Source organism: Octodon degus, unplaced genomic scaffold (genome assembly GCF_000260255.1).
Source record: "Octodon degus isolate 3935 unplaced genomic scaffold, OctDeg1.0 scaffold00380, whole genome shotgun sequence".
Taxonomy (NCBI): domain Eukaryota; kingdom Metazoa; phylum Chordata; class Mammalia; order Rodentia; family Octodontidae; genus Octodon; species Octodon degus.
The window spans coordinates 733,406-741,733 of NW_004524956.1; positions in this window are offsets into that span (position 1 = coordinate 733,406).

Sequence of the window (8,328 nt, forward strand, 5' to 3'; positions counted from 1 at the left end):
GGAGATTGGCCTGTAGTTCTCTTTCTTAGTTGCATCTTTCCCTGGTTTTGTTATCAGTATAATACTTGCATCCAGGAATGATTTTGGGAGGATTGCTTCCTTTTAAATTTCATTGAAGATTTGAGGAACATAGGGACAATATCTTCTGTAAATTTCTTGTAGAATTCAGCTGTGAATTCATCTGGAACTGGACTTTTCTTTGTCAGTGGTTTTTTTTTTTTTTTTTTTTCCGGAACCCGAGATTGAACTCAGTCCCTTGCGCTTGCCAGGGAAGCACTTCTTCCACTGAGCCATTTCCCTGGCTCCGGTAGGTTTTTAATTACATCTCATATTTCATTGGCTGTTATTGGCTGTTGAGAGTGGTTATATCTTGTTGATACAGTTGTGGTAATTTGTACCTTTCTAGGAATCTGTCCATTCCTTCTGTGTCTTCTATTCTGAGAGAGTAAAGATTCTCAAAGTACCTATCGATAATCTTCTGAATTTCCACTGGGTCTGTTGTAATTACACCCTTTTCATTCCTTATTGCTTGTATTTGAATTTTTTCTTTCCTCTTTTTGATGAGGGTGGCTAGGGGCTTATCTATTTTATTTAATCTTTCAAAGAGCCAGCTTTTTGCTTTGATAATTCTTTGAGTTGTTTTCTTCATCTCAATTGCATTGATTTCTGCTCTAATCTTTATGATTTCTTGAAATCTTTGGGCTCTGGGTTTGGTTTGCTCTTCCTTTCCTAGTTGTTGAAGGTGCTGCATTAGGGTTTTTACTTGTTCCCGATCTGTTTTCCTGATGTGTGAGTTCACAGCTATGAATTTCCCTCTGAGAACTGCTTTCATCATATCCCATAAATTCTGATACCCTGTGCTTGAATTTTCATTGAATTGTAGATATTGTTGAATTTCTTGTTTAATTTCATCTGTGACCCATTGGTTGCTGACTACGGTGTCATTTAATTTCCATGTATTTAAGGTTTTTTTTCTGCTTTCTTTTGTCATTTATTTCCAGTTTCATTGCACTGTGGTCAGATAATGTACATGGGATACTTAAGCTTGACCGGTATGTGGTCAATTTTAGAAAACGACCCATGTGCATCTGAGAAAAATGTGTATTCAATTGTGTTTGGGTGGAACACTCTGAATATGTCCACTAAGTCCATTTGTTTCAAGCTCTGGTTCAGTTCTGTTATTTCTTTGCTAAGTTTTTGTCTGGTTGACCTATTTTTGGGGGATAAGTGGGTGTTAAGGTCTTCTGTTAAGATTGTGGTATTGGATATTAGATTTTTCATGTCTATTAAGATTTGCTTTATATAGTTGGGTGCTCCCATGTTTGGAGCATATATATTTGTGAGTGTTACCTCTTCCTCTTGAATATTTCCCCTAACCAGTATATAGTGGTCTTCTTTATTTAGCTTGATCATTCTTGAAGTTGAGACTGTCTGAGAATAGGATTGCTACTCCTGCTTTTTTCTGAGTTGCTGGGGTGTGTAAAATTGTGTTCCTTCCTTTGACTTTCAGGCTATGAGTGTCTTAATGAGTTAAATGTGTTCCTTGTATACAGCGTATTGTTGGATTTTGTTTCCTAATCGACTGTGCCTGTCTATTTCACTTAATTAGTGAATTGAGTCCATTTACATTGATGGTTATAATTGAGATATACTGACTTACGATTGACATGTTATTTACCTGTTGTCATTCACTCCTTTTTCTCATTTGTTTAATTGCTTTCCCTATTTAGTTGGTTGCTTCTGTTCTCATTCTTGGAGTTCTGATCATTTTGGTCCCTCTCTAGAATATCTTTCCGTAGTCTGTTTACTGTTGGCTTTGTCATCATGAAATTCTTTAGTTGTTCTTTGTCATGGAAGTATTTCCCTTCTCCATGAAACTTGAAAGAGAGTTTTGCAGGGTATAGTAGTCTTGGCTGGAATTTATTTTCATAGAGAACCTGAAGTACTCTGCTCCATGCTCTTCTTGCCTGCATGGTTTGTGAAGAGAAGTCAGCCATAATTCTGACGGGTTTTCCTGTGAATGTGATCTGCTTCTTTTCTCTAGCAGATTTCAGTATATTATTCTTGTGCTGAATTTCTGGGATCTTGACTATTATATATCTCAGTGTGGTTTTAATTGGGTTGAGGTTACTTGGCATTTTGTATGCTTCAGTTACCTGAATGCCAGATTGTTTCCTCATATATGGGAAGTTTTCTGCTATTACTTTTGCCCATATTTTTTAAGGTCATTTGTATTGACTCCTTCTTTCTCATTGATGCCTATTAGTCTCACATTGTTCATCTTTGCATCATCTTGCAGGTGATGGATTATTTTTTTCCTGCATTCTAGTTGTTTTTAAGAGATCCTTTCTTACCTTTTCACTAGCTGCACCAGCGTCTTCAAGATCTGAAACTCTGCTTCACTTTCACTTCAACAGTTTTGCAAGATTGTGATTGAGATTTCAAATTCCTCTATATCTTTTTGACTCTGCTTCATGCGATCTTCTTTCCTGTATTGCTCATTCAAGGAATCCATCATTTTTCTAATCTCTTCTATTTTTTTTATCAAGGTCTTCTTTAGAAGCAGTCATAAATTCTTTTACTGCAGTGCTTTTTTTTCAGATTGGGTTTCCTGCCTATATTTCTGTAGTTGATTCTTTACCTCAGATGCTATGAGTTTCGAGAATTCTTTTCTTATTTCAGAAAGTTCCATTCTGTGCTCCTCTATAACTTTCTGCTGTTGCTTATTTACGATCGATGCTATTAATTCGTATATTTGAGCTGAGCTAGTGTCCTCTGCACTTGTTCTGGGTGGGCATTGGTTTTTCCTCCATATGTTTCTGCATTTGATTCTTAACTGCAGATGTTATTAAGTCACTTATTTCTTTTTTCATTTCCAATCTGAGTTCCTCTATATCTTTCTGCAGCTGTTGTTTTTTATTTTTTAATTTCAGAAGCTGTTGATTCATTGATTTCAGCTGTGTGATTCCCACTTTCTTGTGTGTTAGTGTCCTCCGTACTTGTTATGGGTGGGCTTGGGTTCTGAGATTGCATTTTGCTCCTTCTCATTGTCATTTTGTGTAGCACTGTTTTCTGACCTTTGTTGTAGAGCTTTGGTGCAGTTATAACCTTAGCACCTATTGACGTTCAGGTGCAGATCCTCAAAGTTTGGTTTTATCCGGCTGTGCCTGGCTTGGGTCTGGCTGCTGTGCTCAGCTCCTTCCTGCTGCTGCCCTTGGGGGTGAACCTGTTGTGACCCTCTGGCAAGATGTTCTGCTCCTGGACTAGCTGCGTGGTTCTGTCCCGTACACTCTCTGCAGTGATTTTCAGCTACATGGTTTCACCCCAGGCCTGCATGCCAGGCCTTAGCTAGTCTGGAGAGGACAAGGTGTGGTAGAGGGGAGAGGCAGCTCTCCCACACACTCACCAGGCCTGGGCTAGGACTGGATCTGGGGGTTCCTGGAATGCAACAGAAATTCCTACTCGGTGGGCAGGGTGGGGTGTACTTTGGAGTAGAGGGCATCCCAAGGGTGTGAAAGAGGTTCTCACCCATACCGTGCCTGGCCTGGGACTTGTAGGTCCTGCAGGTGCAGGGTAGCTGGAAGGTCTCCCACATACTCACCTGGTCTGGGCTAGGACTGGACAAAATTTCTTTTATTTTTTTGTATTTAGTACATGATCTACAGGGTCTCACTACACAGACTGGTCTCGCAATGATCCTCCTGCTTCTCAGCCTCCCAAGCCCTGGGATTACAGGCATGCACCAACATGGCCAGGCTCATTCACTGTCTCAGCACCCTCCAGGGATGTGGCTTGTGTGGCAGGGTGGGGTTCAAACCCCGAGCCCTGCATCTGCCTGAACAGGTACTTTGAACTGCTTAGCCATCTGGCTGGTCCTGACAGCTTGCAAAATTTCTATCACCCTCTTTCCTCTTAGCAGTCTTTTCCTTTGCATTTTACTTATAGTTTCAGTTTCTCTCACAAGATAAGCAATTAAATACCCAAGCTTGTGTTTTTATTTCATAACACTTAACATTATTATTTCAGGGAGTAACTGTTATTGTTTGATTGCTGAGACATAGTAAATGACACTCGTGTCGAAGTAGGAAAAATTTATTTTACTTCACAGTAGGTAGAGGTTTGAGACTGTAGTCAACATGCTTCAAGGTGGGTTGCATGGCAGAAGGTCATGGTAGAAAAGAATATGTAAAAGACAGGAAGAAGCAGCAGCATTGAGCCTTCATGTTCCCTTTTACTACCCAGGGTATAAGCTGAAGTGTTGGTGCTGCTTATATCCAGGGTATTTCTCTTTTCAGAAAAACCATTCAGTCACATCAGAACCACACTGATCCAATCGTTGTACTAATCTACTTATCACTCCCATGTGTATCCTAGCACAAGTTGCCCCTGAGAGTCCCACCTACGAGGTCACAAGGCTTTTGGGGCAACCATATAAAAACCTGAACAAGTTGCTTCCAATTTGCTGCAAATGACTCAGTTTCATCTTTCCTTGTGACAGAACAGTGTTGCATTGTGTAAGCACTTTATATTCCTTAGGCATTTTCTGTTAATGAAAAGATAGGCTAATTTACCTGTCATGAATTTTGCTGCTATACTTATGGATATGCACGCATCACTGCAGTAAGATGTGGTTAACTTTTGAGGAAAGACTACAGGTATGTGAATACCTGGGCGTAATGGAATTTCTAAACTCAGTTCTTTGAAAAATTTCTATACTAATTTTCACAATGACTGTAATAATTTAGCTGGAAATAAACAATGTAGAGGAGATTTTTTTTTTTTTTGCACTGCAGCCTTGCCAGAATTTGTTATTACTTAATTAATTGATTGAATCTTTCAGTTGTGAAAAGGAATTGTAGGCATGCTCTGTTTATATTTACTTCATGGCCAGATATGTAGAATATTTTTTTCATGTTTGCTGGCAATTTGCACATCTGAGAAATGCGTGTTCATTTCATTTGCCTTTTTTTTTTTTTTTTTTTGGAGGAACCGGGGATTGAACTCAGGCCTTTGCGCTTACCAGAGAAGCGCTTATTCCACTGAGCCATCTCCCCAGCCCCTCATTTGCCTATTTTTTGATTGAGTATTTTATTTTTAGAGGCATTACTTTCTGTGTTTTACCTATCAGCTGTCTATACGTCCATCTGCCTGTGTATCTATCTATCTATCTATCTATCTATCTATCTATCTATCTATCATCTATCAATGTATCTATCTGTGATGACTCTCCTTTCTTTTGAGGTAAATTTTCAATGACTTTCCCAATCTGCTGTTGTATTTAACTTTTGTGATTGTTTCCTTGGCTGTGCATCAGCTTTTTAATTCAGTTTGATTCTTTCTATGGGTTCTTGCCCTGATGTTTTATGAGCTTCTTCTCTGAAAGTCTTGCCTACACCTATGACGTAAAGACCTATTTTATTTTTCAGCAGGTTATTTTTTTGTATTCTAATCCTTAGATTTTTGATTGTCTTTGATTTTCATTCAGTATGCAGAGAGAGACATGAGCCCAGCTTCATATTTAGGCCTAGAGATTGTCAGCTTAACAGATCATTTTCAAAAGGGCTATTTTCCTCCAAGATTCTCTTTTGCCCCCTTTTCAGAGGTGATGGCTGCGTGTGTCCACAGAGGCTTTGAATATTCTATTCTTCGATGTATGTGTATGTTTTAGTTTCAGTGCATATCATTTTTTGTCATTTTGGCTTTTGTATATAATGTGAAATCAGATGTTGGGATGCCTTCTGGTTTGCTCTTCATGCCCAGAGTTCTTTGATTATCTTGAGTGTTTGCTGGTTCCAAATATATAGGTTTTGGGATTTTTCTCTCATTCTGGGAGGAATGCTATTTTCATTGGGATTACACTGAATCTATCAGTAGTGAAAGAACAACAATTTTTAAAACATTGATTCTGTCTAAACAAGAAGACAGGTTGTCTTTCCATTTCCTGTTTTTTTTTTTTTTATGATCTACTTTATCAGCTACAACTGTGGCTTTCACAATAGAGGTGTTCAGCTTCCTAGGCTAGGTTACTTGTAAGTATTTACTTTTTCTTGATACTATTGTGACTCTTTTCCTTTTTAAATCTCTTTCTCCTTGAGTTAATTATTTATACATAAATGCTAGAGGTTTTTTTGTGTTGATTTTCTATGCCACTTCCTCATTGAAATTAGTGATGAGTCATAAAGAGATTTTAGTGGAATTCCTAGAGTCATCTATGTAAAATATCTTGTCATCTGCATATCATGATAAAAATTTGATTATTTCTTCTGTATATTTATTCCTTTCATTTATCACTCTTACCTGATTTTTCTAACTAATCTTCTGAGTGCAGTGCTGAGCAGAACCGGTGGCTGTGGCTACCTTTGTGTTGCTCCTGATTGCAAAGGAAGTTTTCTTTTTTTTTCTTTTAATTTTACCAGTGTTAATTTATTGATTGACACTGGTAAAACTAAAAGAAAAAAAAAGTAGATATGGTTAATTCCTTCCCCCAGTGCATGCTTTATATTCTCCATAGTCTTGCTGGGTACACAGGCTGTGGAGAACATAAAGCATGCACTGGCAGAAGGAATTAACCATATCTAGGCTGAAGCCATTCGACAAGCTTGTGATGAGCCATCAGGTAGCGCAGGACAGATCTGAGGATATGGCAGGAAGACCTCTGGCCACCTATAAGCTATGAAAATGCATTGGGAACATATTTACTCTTTTTTTTTTTTTTTTGCGGTACTGGGGATTGAACTCAGGGCCCTGTGCTTGCCAGGCAAGCACTTATTCTACTGAGCCATTTCCCCAGCCCCCATATTTACTCTTAATTGGGAACATATTTACTCTTAAAAATCACCAGGAAAATGTGAAGTTCAGTCTGCCTCTTTATCTTAAACAAAGCTAAGAGGAAATCTGTGAATCATCTAAATATGCCTCCCCACCAAATTATGTGCATTTCAAATTTTAAGGAAATTCCATCTCTAAAAGTTCTTCCACACCAATTTGTATACCTCAGGATTAAAAGAAAAAGCTGTGCACACTGAGAAAGGATTAATGACCATTTAAAAGACTGTATGCACCAGAAGCCAGTTATGTACTGCTGAGCTGCTCTCTAACACTAGCAGGTTTTCATGCCATACTCGCCAATTTCTCCCCAAGATGTCTGTTTTAACCTATTGATACAATAGTATGATATAAATGAAAAAATCAAGTTGCATTTAAAAGGAAAGATTAATTTACTTGATTGCTTCAGATCATAACTGAAAACTAATTATGTATGATATTTAATAATGTATAGTAAACACAATAATTATACCCTATAACTGGATAAAATGCTGAAATGTTTCTATAAGTGTGACTATTATAAAAGAATCCTATTAACTACGTGTTGCTCATTAAATTGTTCCCCTTGCAAGCCATAATCACAATGATGCCTCAATGCAGAGCTGAGTGAGAAGCCTCCTCAATAAGTTACCCTAATGAATGAGATGGATATGAAATCGTATAGAGACATTAAGGAATCATTGAGGATAACCTTTGTGAGGACTTCTGAGTTGAATATAAATGTCAATTGTAAACACCTATGATGCTGAGGAATCGGAAAACTAACAGCACGCTAACTTATGCAGTCTCACAGTACATGTCTTAGAGGAAACACTTTCCAAAATGGAAATATAAAAAGGAACATGAGCATTGTTGTTACAGATGTGCTTCATCTCTCAGCCAGTTACTGAATTGAGGCTGAGTGTGCTGGGACGCAGGTGGTAGAATCTCTTAGATGTGATATCTTAGTGGGGCATTGTTGGGTCTGGGATTTTTGCCCTAACGAGTTAGTTTCCACTGAGGTGTTGTGCTGACAGAGCCTGACATCTGGGTCTGTTTGTACCTCCTCACCATGAGCTCCCTGTAGGGGCATCACCAATGATGTCACTGTCATCACCCCACCCACAAGGCTTGGAGTCTCCCGGTGCTGGCCTGAAGGAACCTGTTGTCTTTATACAGTATCCATGGTCAGATTTTCTTTGGATATTTGGAAACAGGTTAGTACAAATGCCACCATTCAGGGGCTCTTTGACAGAACTATTTATAGAATGGTGGTCAGATAAAAAGAAAATTTAATTTTCCACTTAAATGGTGAACTGAATCATTATACATGTTCAATACAAAGACAGAATGGAACTCCACATAAGAAAACTTTAATCTGGAGACACAAAGCACTTTTAGTGATAAAGATTTTTAAACATAATTTATTTCTTCATTTTTTTTTGTGGGAATAGAGTCTTTCTGCCATCAGGCCTGGAAGTATGGAAAGCTGAACCAACCCTGTGCCCTCTGGAGGGGGAAAAA